Raw genomic sequence first — 14,112 nt, 5'->3', positions numbered from 1 at the left:
CCCTGGGCTCATGACCTGAGCCAAAGGCAGACACTTAACTGACTGAGCCACCCAGGCATCCCTCATTCTCCCTTTCAAATGCCCAGTCCCTTCTGTCCAAATCAAAGTTGAATTCAGTTCACACTGGACCTTTTCATTATTATTATTATTTTTACTATTATTATTTCCCTACTATTAATAGTTTAAATAGTATATTATGGTTTGAAATCACCCTTACCACTTTAACTAGAGTCCTGATTTCTTTATCTTTGCCAGTGGTGGAGACTGGAGGAAGAGCTGTTTGGGGCGGCCGAATCAAAAATCAATATTGCACATGTGAGACTTGAGATGTCTATGAAATTAAGTGGTGGTGTCAGATAGGTTGTTGATCTGAAAGGCTGGATGGAGTGAACAGCTTAGCTAGTGATGGTGCCTACCAACCACCCAGCATCTGCATCTTAATGAACCTTGCTATTTTCCACCTGTTACATATGCAGCAACTGTTGGGAGGTAAGGGAGAACTTAGTGGGAGATGGGAAGTATTCCTCCAAAATGGCCCTCATGTGAAAACTAATTGCTTAATGCGGGTAATGAAATAAAAGGGGCCTAAGAAATTAATGCCTCTTATATCATTTTCCATAAAAATTAATAATAGAAATGGTTTTATGACCTAGTAGATATAAGGCATAGCTTATTATATATGCAAAATGATTCTGGCAAGCTTTAAATCCAGGTAGCTAGAGAAACAACATACATATAACGTCGTCGTTCATGCTGCCATTACAAAACACCATAGACTGGCGGCTTAAACGACAGGAATTTATTTCTCACAGTTCTAGAGACTGAAAGTCCAAGATCAAGGTGTCAGCAGGGTCAGTGTCTGGTAAGAACTCTCTCTTTGGGTTGCAGACAGCCACCTTCTTGCTATGTCCACACGTGGTCTCTCCTCATTTTTGCTGTGTCCTCTGAGTATTTGGGTGGAGAGAGACTGAGGAAGCAAGGTCTCTATTGTCTCTTCTTATAAGGACATTAATCCCATCGTGAGGGTCACACCTTCCTAATCTCACCTAAACCTCATTACCATCCAGTGGCTCCCATCTCCAAATACTATCACACTGGGGGTTGGGACTTCAATAAATAAATTTTAGGGGGACACAGTTCAATCCTAGCACACAAAATCTGCAAGGTGAGGAAGAGGGGACACTTAGTCATCATATCCACTGCTGTGTCGTCACCTTGGATCTGCTCTAGAATTTATCTATTTTATGCTAAAATGTAGTCATATAGATTTCATGCCATGGTTTTAATTGATGTTCATGCCATAATTATCATACTTTTCCCAGAAATTATTGTGTCTTTATGGAATAATGTGTTTTATGGAATAATGAAGGCTCTATAGGTGTTATTTGTATAAGACATAAAAATGAAGCTATCCAGTAATAATTTTATTACAAGTCTAAAACTGTTGCAACTGCCTAAGGGTTAATGCCCACTAGTGAGGACAGAGAAAAATAATAAGCTTCACAAATAAGACGGAAGTAAATATTATTTGCTATTTATTACTGAGACTAGCCACTTGACAAACTGACCTTATTCAGCTAAGCTTTCAACAACACAGGTTTTTGTTTCCAATTCTGGTAATATTAAGTACTCTTTTGGCAGAAGCACAAACTCAAAAGCAATTTAAAAAATAATAATGCCTATACGGAAAGTGTCAACAGGACTCCTCAGAGAGGTGGAGAATGGTAGTTTCTGAATATATGCTTCCTCACTTGGATCATTAGACCTATTAAGCAATTTGGATTCAATGCAAACTTCTTTAGAAATTCTTAGAAATATATATATAAAATGTCGACCACAATATGTCCACAACGAATGCTCAATAAAAGCTGCAACACTGATTAATAGCTTCCATAATATAATTTGTTATTCGGGCAATTTTAAGTCCAGGTTCCATGCTGGGGAATATCAGTTAGACTCCATATTAATAACATGGGATCATACACTCACAAAACTCACTTTCCAGAAAAAATAAAAATGAGTAATGTTGATTGAATACTTATTTTAGCTGGTACTTATCCCTTTCGTTAGTAACTTGCACACATACAACGTGAATTGTTAGAATGGTCCTGTTACAACCAAAAATACTTTAATCAAAAACATAAAAGTGGGGGCGTCTGGTTGGCTCAGCTGGTTAAACCACTGACTCTTGATTTCAGCCCAGGTCATGATCTCTGGGTTGTGAGATCAAGCCCAGTGTTGGGCTCCTCCCTGGGCATGGAGCCTACTTAAGATTCTCTCTCTTCCTCTCTCTCTCTCTACCCCTCCCTCCACCTCTCTCTAAAAAATAATAGATAAATAAAGTGCAGAATGAAACATATGGACTCTGCTTAAAAACCTAGTTTAAAAAAAATAAAAATAAAAGTGGCCTGGTGCTTAAACGGATTATAGACTGGCTAAAAGCTGAGATCATCCCATTTCTACACTAATCTTTAGGTGTTTTGCATATGTGTGAAGATAAGATTGCCCCTATTCCTCATCAATGTAAAACCATTGGTAGGAATAAGACCTGGTAATAGAAATTTTAAACATTAAAATCTATTTATTTATATAGTACATGATACTTTTCAGAGCTATTTTGCACATTATCATATCTGAGTTTCCCCCAAAATCTTGTGACATTCGTAGCACCAGTTATATTTTCAGAGGAAACTAAGATCATAATAAGTTGTGTTGTGGAGGTAGACGCACATCAAAACAGTTGCAAAATATTTTTAAAACAACACATGACCTGATTAATTCATGTTTGGGAAACGACAAGCCACAGTGCTCCCATAGTTTTGAATAAGTGAATGGATATATGAATGAAGTCCCATGCTTAAAGACTTGGAAGTTACTTAAAGCAAGAATTAAGCTGTATAACACATGATTGCTTGAGCTATCCTAAATTAAAAACTGAACTGAATAAAAAGAAAAAAGTTTGGTACTCTCCTTGTACGGTCTCTGAGGATTGGAGTTATAATATATACTAATGTCAATGAGGACCCAGGATCGGTGATGGTGCCAGGCACAAACTGGGTGCGTATAAGGAGCCCAGTTAATGCCCCATTCAAGATCTGCGCTATTTAACCTACCTAGGACACTTGCTTTGCTCTCCAACCTTTATTCAAAAAACTCAGTTGCTGCCATAATCATCAGAAAGCAGCAGATGGCACACTCAGACATAGTAATTGAGGAACTCTAATAAAAGTGACCATTTACAAAGGTGTTAACGTGGTTAAGAAGCAGCAATAAAAGATGATAGGGCATCGCAGTGTGAGCTACGAGGAGGACCCATTACTGCCCTTGGGTGGAGAGGGCAGGGCAAAGGAGCAGTGCTGAAACCTAAAGACAGTAAGTGCATGGAGAGGGCCATCTGACACATGACCTTTAGTGGAGGGACACAGGATGAGCTGCACAGAAGGGAGCTGAGGGAACAGATACTACAGCCTCACTCTTTCCCCTGCCTCTGATCTGTCAGTGCTTCCGCTGGCTGATCTCAATCAGACGCCAGCCAGAGGGAAAGAATGTTCATGGACGTGGTCCATAAAGGTCAGCCTCCCAGGCCACAGTGCAAAGTAGAGGGTAGCTAGCATGGATCTTCAGAAGCAAGTACAAAATAGCATAGACACCGAAGAAAAAGAAATTCCACAACTTACACTTACAATCCTGCCAAAACTTAACAACTTTTCAACTAGAGACTTAACCCATTTAATTTTTCTGTAAGGTACAGCAAAAATCCAAGTAAACTGCATACGGTAAATATTTATAGATTAATTATATTGAATGGTGAATTAAATCCAAAGAGTTGATTAAACAAATAGGCTATATAGAAGTGTTGGGGGGGAGGAGGAGGAGAGAGAGAGAGAGAGAAACAGGAAACTAGGCTTTTTTATTCAGCCATCATGATTCCAGTAAAGGAGAATGTAACCTAGCAACAGAATCTTTACACAATGGTTTGCTCATAAATTGTTGAAAATGGTAGTTAGTGATATCAGAAAGCACAATTAAATGAAGAGAAGTTACCAAAAGGGCTGAATGGGGACACAGAGAGCAAATATCTAGGTCGATGTGTAAGAAAGGCCAAATGGTTCTTTAAATTCAAATCCTGATATAAAATATCTTTCTGCACATTTTCTTAAATAAATAGGCACAAAAATAAAAACTACTTAGAAGGGAACAAAACTCATTTCTGCTGGAAAAGCATGTGCCTAAAATAGATCTTTTTCAGTAAAGATTTGGAATAAGTAATTATGATCTCAACCGTTCAGGAAAACATTTATCTTCAAGGTTCTGACCCTGTTACAGTTTTCAATAAAGAAAAAAAAAACAGCTGATATTTAGATCAATTTTGACATGTCTTCTTGATTGATATTTGGTAATATTTATGTATAAAGCTATCAGTTAATCACATCATACAGATAATAAATTAATGCCAATATCAGAATTAGGATGATTTCTCTTTATTACTACTGATTTCATTCATTCACACACACATTCTGAGTTCAAGAGAATTTTTTAATTGGTGTATTTACTTTATTTTCTTAATTTCTCTATTCTCGAGGCCCTGGTATCAAGGTCCTCTCTGAGGGCAGAGGGAGACTGGCCCTCCCAGGACTAGCCAATTCTTGGAGATAACAAATGACTCATGTTTCATATGTAAACTAGGCGATCCACAGCCCTGGCCTAAACCACCTCCTCTCTCAGGCTCTTACACCCCCAAAGACAGTGTTCCTCTGCGCAAGTCTCCCCAGGGCCAGATACGGGCAGTTGGGGATAACCTCTATGCCCTAGAGCACTCTAAAATTATTCAAACTAGTCTATTCTATTCAAAGTAGTCTATTTTAACTCTGCTTACCCTACCTAGCCTTGCCTTTCCCATAGAAACCACAGTAAAAGCTCCGCCAATGCTTTTCCCTTGTTCCTGCTGCCTTCTGGTGTTTCACTATAGGGTCCTACATGGTGTGGTGTGCCCCCTCCTCTTAGAAATTGTAATAAACTATTTTATCAATGTCAATCATCTCTGATATGTTGGCCTCACCATACTGGAAATTTAAGAAAATGTACACGTTGAAACAGTTGGTTCCAGTCATTATTGTCTATGCTAACTCTTGAAGGAATGGTGCAATAAATATTTTAGAGATTGATAATTGACTCCAAGCTCACCTGCTGACTGTGTGACATTGGGCTATGTAATACAACGTCTATGAACCTTGGTTTCTCCTTCGTTAAGCGGGGATATCCCCTACTAGAAGGTGAATGAGTCCTCTTTATATTGTTCACTGCTTTTATAAAATATAATACTTTAAGTTTTTACTAAATTATAGCCATGATTTTATCTTCCCATTGGGAAATACAGATAACCTACCTTTTCTGTTATCTGTCAAAACTCTATATTGTTCCTAGTTAAAATTTTACTTACCTGACACCAGCCAAATCAGTTCTGACAGTTACTATTTGACAGTAAAGCCCCCACAAGAGGGCGGCAGAGGCAACACAATTACAGGCAGGTAGCGCACGGCAGCCTGAGGAGGAGCGGGGAATGGCTTCCCCTTGAGAATGGCGACGTACAGCTGAACGCCCAGGACTCAGCCCGTGCTGCTTTCTGTGTGCCGGCTCCTCACAGGAGTCACGTTGTCGTCAAAGTTCCAGGGAACATAATGAGCCGCAGGCCGTTCTTGGCCCCACGGGAGAACCTGGGTCAGCTTTTGGAACTCAGTTTGTGAAGAAGCTCAGGTTTTCTCTGCGATTCATTGTGGTGTTCCACAAATATTAAATGCTAATATTATTCTTAATTCCTAATCAACGTACGGTACGTTTATGTGCATATAACCAATCTATTCCTGAAAAACAAAACATTCCTAAAAAGTATTAAATATCACTCACAATCCATACTTGCAGCCTTATTTACCTTTATCCATCTACTAAAATAATAAATCCTTCATCTGGAAAATATTTTTTAAGGAGATCATTTGTAGTGATAAAATAATTTGGACCACTCTTCATTTAAAAAAACAATTCTCATATAGTACAATACGCCCCTTTTGAAGCTTTTACTGCATTTGACGGAGAATCAACGCATTGAAAGCAACTGCACTAAATTAAGTTCTAAAATTTTGTATCAGTTCTAAAGGTTGGGAAGGGCTGTGTAAGCTCCCGTTGGTCTGCGTACCCTCAACACAGGTATGTGTTACAGACAGGTAAATGCACATTCTAATTAGGAGTTTAGAGGACAAAAGATTAAATGATTTTAGCAGTACTTGGGAAATAATTCACAAAAGCATTTTTAAAATGTTTTAAAAATCAATTTAATTACAATTGTAACATATAAATATAACATAATTATAAATTTTAGTATCATTTTACTTTTTAAAATGTGGTATAATTTTCAGCCTGAGTAAATCAGTCTGTCATTCTTTCAGTTCATTTACTGATTTTACTCATTCACTCTTTCATTTGTAGCAAGCATAGAAGTCCCTTTCCCTCCATCAACCATGTGGTATACTGTTTCCAGAACTTGCCCAACTTTTCTAGTATTTGGTTTTACAAAAAATTGATGGGCTGAAGGCAGCTGCCCAGCCTGAACTCGTGTTTTTTACTTGTTGGGAAACAGTTTAAGAAGGCTCTGGTACAATATTTGTTTTTTTAAAAGAATTCTTTATACATCATGTTCTGATATTTCAGCAGATTTTCAAATGCTTATCCAAGTATATGGAAAAATATGGACTTTTTTTGTCATGACGATGTTATTTTTTTTTTTTTAATTTAGTCGGGGCCTTGGGGTCATAATGTTGTGGAAAAATAAGAATCAGACTGGTGAGAGACCAAGTGACACTCAGAGAAGTAGGAGAACTCGAATTTATTTTACTCTGGTGGACCCACGATGAGCTCGTGCTCCAAATTCTGGGCCCCGGGCAACGGGGTTACAGGGCTTTTATAGGGGAGTGCAGAAGGTCAAGTTCCAAGGGCTGTGCTGACTGCATAGGTGGGTTTAAACTGGGGGACTGGGGGCTACTTCAGGCGGAAACAGTCGTGCGGGGAGCCTGTGGTGGGAAGCCTGGTTACAGAAGCAGAAACGGCTGGTTATCTCTTGCTCGCAATAGGGCTTCTGATTATCTCTAGCTTTTTGTTAGTAACTTCCCATCTTCTGGGGCCTCCTGGCCTGGGCCTGCTCTGGGCAGTTTCCCTCTTCAATAAAAGATTAGCCACTGTCATATCCAAAATAATGCATTTATTCAGGGCAAAAGTTAATTTTCCTAGCCTTCCTTAGAAGAAATTGCCTCGGGGATGCCAGAAAGACTTGAGGTAATATCTATTTAAAATACTTTTACTGGGGCGCCTGGGTGGCTCAGTCAGTTAAGTGTCCAACTCTTGGTTTTGGCTCAGGGCATGATCTCAGGGTCCTGAGATGGAGCCCTGCATTGGGCTCCTGGCTCAGGGTGGAGTCCACTTGTCCCTCTCCATCCTCTCCTCCCTCTGTTCTCTCTCTCTCTCTCTCAAATAAATAAAATCTTAAAACACTTTTACTGAAACTTGATTCCTTGGGCCAGAGGAAAGTAATTACTGTAGTTGATGGTACAAGTAGTACCTTCATGTCCTGTTTCCAGGCATCACCACCAGACTGCCTGCCACCACCAGTATGCTTTTCTCCTCCAAGGGTACCTTCCACCTCAGTCCCAAAGTATAAAACTTAGAAAAGCTGATCAGCTCTCTTTGGGGTGTGGGTGGGGCCCAGAGCCTCACTCACTGAGCCTCTCTCCATCCCCCTCCAAGGTATCAGTATGTCATATGGAATTTTCTCAAAGTACGGTTTGAATTTTGGTCACAAGGGTATGATGGACTTCCAATAAAAGTGGCTACCCAGTGGGGCTCTATTGTGTGTGAAACTTGGATTTCCTGATAATCTTCCTAATTTTCTTCTTCCTGGTGGGGAAAAAGTGTTACCGGGTTGCTCGCTTCTTGTTCCAGAGGCACCAAAGAATTGGAGACCCGAGACCAGAATGGGAGACAGAGTTTATTGAGTAGATAAGTATAGTACACTTGATTCAAGAGTGAGAGTGGGCCACTGCCAGAGAAAGACTGGCAATGGCCCCAGAAGCTCTAGCTGCATCTTTTTAAGCCTGCTTTGTGTACATGTAAATTTGGCTTTGATTGACATTTTTGATTGACAGCTGGTGGTTATTTAACATTTTGGCCTCTGCGCAGGCCCCTACCCATGGTGCATTTGGTTTTAATTGTATTTATTTATGTATTGCATATTTATGGGCTTGTAATGAGTTTTGTTGTGATCTTGAAGGTACTTAAGGGCAAGCCGTGACCCTTGTGTGCATGCTCAGCTCTTAGACATCTGCTTGTGGCCTTTGAGCCAGCTCTGTGGCTAGGCCTTTCCTGTTCTGCTAGCCCTTAGAGGGTGCTCTGAAGGAGTCACTATTAACCCTTGGGGGTGGCGCCCAGGGGTGGCCAGCACCTGCTTTATCCCTCCTTGCTCATGTCTAACTAACTGCCTAACAAAGTATAAGAAATTCCAGTTGCTTAACATAAGAAAGACAGTTTTCTCAAATGATATAGGGGTTCCCACCTCTGTCCCTCATTCTCTGCAGAACCAATAGGTTGGAGAACTATCAAAAGCCTAGGTAACAGGTATAAGATAAGCAAAAATTCTTCTGAAGTCACTCAGATTCAGATTTTCTGCCCTTGTTACCTTCTCTCAAGATTATAGACATTAGATGACCTTCTTATTTTTTAAAATATTTTATTTATTTACTTGAGAGAGCTAGAGATAGCAACAGAGATAGTGAGACAGAGAGCAAGAACGAGGAGGAGAGGGAGAAGCAGGCTCCCCACTGAGCAGGGAGCCTGATGTGAGACTCGATCTCAGGACCCTGGGATCATGACCTGAGCTGAAGGCAGATGCTTAACCGACTGTGCCACCCAGGCACCCAAGAGGACCTTTTTAGTTAAATGTATATATGATCCATTTTTTTCCAAATATCTGCTGGAGATTGACATTCTGAAGTGTTCACAGTGCCACTGCCATGAAGGAATATATTTTCTGTGATGCATAATAGGTTCCATTTGTTCTAAGCAAATATCTGACAATGCCCGGGTCAATGGATTTGGTAGATGAACATTACAAACTACAACATCTCTCATAATAAATTGCTGAAGATATATGTTCATTTATATCATAGCTTTAGCGAAACTGAATATGAATGATTTAGGAATATGCATACGAAATACAATTGAGTTTTTCATACTCTCCTGGTTAGACCAGGAAATTATTTACCTACTCATTAAAATTTATTTGTAACCCTCAAATCATTACTTTTGATGCTTTCATGGTCATTGGTGGATCTGTGCAGAGCAGTGAAAAATTTGAGTTGCCCAATGCGCATGTGCCCCGCTGAGGTCGAACAAGGCGAGTTCTGCCTTCTTGTCTCAGTTCTCAAACTGTAAACGAGTATCCTTTTTGTGGTATATTTAATGCCAATTTTTTGCATTGTTGTGCTTTTTGTTAGTGATTTCACTGTTTAAAATGCCTCCGAGCATAGTCCTGAAGTGTTATCTGGTGTTTCTAAGCACAAGAAAATCGTGATGTGTCTCACAGAGAAAATATGTGTTCGATAAGCTTCACTCAGGTATGAGTGATAGTGCTGTTAACTCTGAGTTCAATGTTAATGAATCAATATATATTAATTTAGGTGTCTTTAAACAGAAACACACACACAAAACAAGGTTATGTACTGATCAGTTTTAGAAAGGTTGTGACTAGAGTGTGACCTCATTTGGTATGTCCCTGGGAGCCGTAGGCCAGCATTCGCTAATTCAGTACAACTTTAAATAGTCCATAACTACCATGAATAATGAGACTCAGCTGTACTCAGCTGGCCGTAAGCCCTAGTTCTCACCTCTGGCCAGAGAGTGGAATCCCAAGTGCAATTGAAAGGGAAAAGAACTGACCCTAAAATTCCAATTGTGGAGATTTGGATGCAAGGGCTAATTGTATACATCTTTCCGCGTGAGTCTAATACGCAGCTGGCTGGGCTTGAGAACAACTTTCATAGCTCGCTCTGAGGCCACAACAAGCACTGAATGGCAGCTTTGGAACTTCCCACTGGGGCACTCTCCAAGGGCAGTGTGTGTGCTCTCTGAGGGAAAGCAGCCTGAAAACAGGCTTTGCCAGCCCTCCTTGGGTCATCTTTTATTTTCATGTTCAAATAAAATGGTTTAAGCTCCTATGACAAACAATGCCTTACTATTAAATATCATTAAAAAATGTTTAATTTTTTGAGCAGATATCACTTTATTTTACGGGAGAAGGGCACAGCCCAGTTCCAGCCAATGAGATAGATGAGAAATTCCGCGGGGGTTGGGGGGGGACTCCTGGGATCTTTTCTTCCTTCACTGTTGGGAGGAAGCAAATGGGAGATACCGGAAGCTCCCCCCACGCCCTCCACAACATGTTTTAACTGAGGTTGTAGGAAGAAATAATGTTTGTAGCTGTTGTAGCTATTTTGCAACCATGAGAGAAAAACCAAGAAAATTACAGGACACATCCTAGAGTTCTGACACAATGAATGCACTGACCCTTCTTGTTATGTGAGAAAAATCAATCCCTCTGGCTGGGCCACATTTACTCAGGCATTCTTTATCTCGCAGTGGAAAGCATGCCTACTGAGATGGCCCTTCCCATCCTGCAGAGCATTGTTAAGTCTGGCGCTATTCCTGAGATGTCTGAGGATTCCTAGAGGGCTTATGCTCTCATTGTCACCTTTGCACGGAATTCTCAATCCATGTTCCCTGTCTCACTTCCAACAGCTACACTTACTTTGTACGCAGCTCTGCTCCACCACATGGGGCCACCAGCTCTCCTTTATTAACCAAAGCACCACAAAACAAAGCTGTTATATGTGGAGGACTTTTAGAAAGATCTGGGACTGAGAAGGGTCAGTACATCAAATGCAACACAGGAATGAACTTGTTATTCAATATTAGGCATTGCTGCCCAAATATCCTGGCCATCCCTGCTGCAGGGAATCTTCCACAGGCTCTTTTCTCCCCTTGGCATGTCAACATGATCTCCCACGGAAGATCTCTTTGCAGATCTCTTCCTCACAGCTGAGACCATCTCAGTTCACTCTCTGTTGAGAGGTGTTGAATGCACACATACATATATCCATATTTACACAATAAAATATTGGTAGGAAATACATTTAAAATATTAATAATGCCTATCTCTGGGTGATAGGATTACAAATAATTAATATAATCTTCCTCAGTATTGTATTATCCGCTCCCACCAACTTCTATGGTGACCATAAACTGGTTTTTTTTTTAGTTTTTTTTTTTATTTATTTGACAGAGAGAGACAGACGGCGAGAGAGGGAACACAAGCAGGGGGAGTGGGAGAGGAAGAAGCAGGCTCCCAGCGGAGCAGGGAGCCCGATGCGGGGCTCGATCCCAGAACCCTGGGATCATGCCCTGAGCTGAAGGCAGACACTTAACGACTGAGCCACCCAGGTAGCCCTAAACTGTTTCTTAAATACAACATTACTTTTGTTAAAGTATTCAATTCAAGGGAAGACTGGGTAGCTTAGTTAAGCATCTGCCTTCAGGTCAGGTCATGATCTCGGGATCCTGGGATTGAACCCCACATCAGGCTCCTTGCTCCGTGGGGAGTCTTCTTCTCCCTCTCCGTCTGCCCCTCTGCCTGCTTGTGCTCTCTCTCTCTCTCTCCCTCTCTCTCTCTCAAATAAATAAATAAAATATTTTTAAAAATTAAAAAAATATTCAATTCAAGAATATATTTTATATCCTATTGCATGTCTGGCAATAGGATATAAAATATATCCAGTTTTCATGAGTTAACTTAGTATACTGACATTTGTCACAAACAATGCTAGTAACTTGAAGTGTTCTACTTTCAAGATCTAAATGCCGAATTTCCTCTCTCTGCCCAGAGTCCACTCTCCCTTCCCCTGTACACCTTCCTCTTCCATTCTTATTAATCCTGCTTCGCAAATTCATCACAACCTCTAGAGCTGTGGTCACCAAGTACTTTGTTCCTGATTCCTTATCAGGAATATTTGAACATGGACCCTAATAAAAGTATATGTACTTAGAAAATCTTTACATGTACAACTATAATAATGTATCATAAAATACAAACAAAAATTAAATAGTAAGGTACCAGATGAAGATGAAATAAAATCGTTCAATGTAATTGATATAACCCAGTGAATTAATAACAAAAGATATTTCATATTTGATAATGTTTTGTTATTTTTTTAAAAATCTTAGTTTAGCCCTTTGTCATTTAGTAAATCAAAAAGATTGATTCAGTTTATCTTAATGCTTGATTTCAGTAACTCATTCTACTTCAAAACTTTGTCAGTTATAATATGAGCAGGTGAAATTAAATTATTTAACTAATTGTGTAGGGGTGAATATTATGTGATTAGAACAGCAACCCCTCCATCAGAATGAACACAGGCTTAGACATCTAACCCCAAGTGTTTACCAGCTGTCAACCATAATTTCAAGGAAAAAACAATGGCACTCTAATTACATTTGACTGTAATTTGCTCTTAACCATTAATTTTAAAATAAAGTAAAAGAAACATGGCCAACCTATGCCTTTGAGGTATAGGTGTTATTTTAACAAAAACATACCCAAGTGACCTTTTTTGAAAGGATTAAGCTATAGAGGAAGCATTTGGAAAAATAGATGTTTGGAAAATTTTTCACTGATTCCTGTTTTTTTTCCCAACATTGTTTGTTACATAGAAACACCTTCATATGTGCATGCTTAAAACCAGAATTTTATAACTGAAATGGTGGAAATAATTAAGAAATGAGTATTAGAATCTAATAAACTTAGCTAAAATTTCTTTTTCCGTTTTGGACTTACATTTTTGAAATATAAAGCTATGATAGTACCCTTTCAATAAACTTTTCTGCTAAATCAGTCTATCAGCTTCTCATTCTTGAAAAAAAGTGATCTTATCTAAAAACTCAGTTTCACGGCTAGTTATTCTATAGGTTTATATACATAACTAATTTATTTCCACTATAAATTGTGTGTTCTTTGAGATGTCGCACCATCTCTTACTCATTGCTTGTAGTCACTTCTTGGACACCTAAAATGCCAGGGCTGGTGCTAAGTGCTTTACAGTCTAGCCTTTGAACAACCTTACGGCGTGGTACTGTTTCACAAGTGAGAAATTTTAGGTGATTTTCCTAAGACCACACAGCGATTAAGAGGCAGTGCTGAGATGTGAGTCCTGACTTCCTGGCTCAGAGTCACCATGCTTAATCAGAGCACTATAGTGCTAGGTTAAGGACATCTAGCTTTAAATGAAACACAGTAGGCTCTTTATTGATACAAGTTGGTAACAAATGAAGGAACAGAAAAACAATTTTAGAAGGATTTCCTCATCGAATAGACTTATTGTAATTTAATTGAGAAAAAAAGCATATTGCTGTTACACTGTAGTTCTAGTTTGTCAAAGAAGTGGCAGCTATGATTTTTACTACTTCTCAACTGTAGAAAACTCAGCTGAAAGGCTGGATAACAGCAGGAGTTTCTTATCTCATATCTTCCTGAATTACTGTTTAGAGAACAAAACCCTACAGGTGACTTTTAAAATTGATGGGGCCTGAAACGTTTCTTTTGGCTTTAAAAAGAAAAGGCAGGTCTAGAGAAAGGGAAAAGACATAGATTGACAAGATTTCCTACCCCAAGGGAGAAAGGAAATAGAAACTTATATTTAGAAAACACCCAAAGAGGAGAATGAAAATGAAAGTTATCAGAAGAGGCTTGACAGAGGAAAACATCTATTCAAACAAAAAGCAGAAAATAAACTAAATCACAATGCAAAATAATAGATTATAGAAAAAAGACACATTTTGAGAGACTGTGCTTGGCTTTTTCCCCCCTCAATCTCCTTCCTCCAGAAGGGGACCTATCAAGATTATGGAAGATTCCTAAAAATGGGGTTTCTTTCTATTTTCCCTCTGGTGTTCTCACTCATGCTCAGTTTTCATCATTCAATCCTCATCCAGCAAAATGACGTACTTGAGAGTAAATATGAA

Source organism: Ursus americanus, chromosome 1 (assembly GCF_024610735.1).
Source record: "Ursus americanus isolate L20-20 chromosome 1, mUrsAme1.1.p, whole genome shotgun sequence".
NCBI classification, from domain to species: Eukaryota; Metazoa; Chordata; class Mammalia; order Carnivora; family Ursidae; genus Ursus; species Ursus americanus.
The sequence above is the reverse complement of the archived record's forward strand: the minus strand, read 5'-3'. Positions refer to the sequence as shown.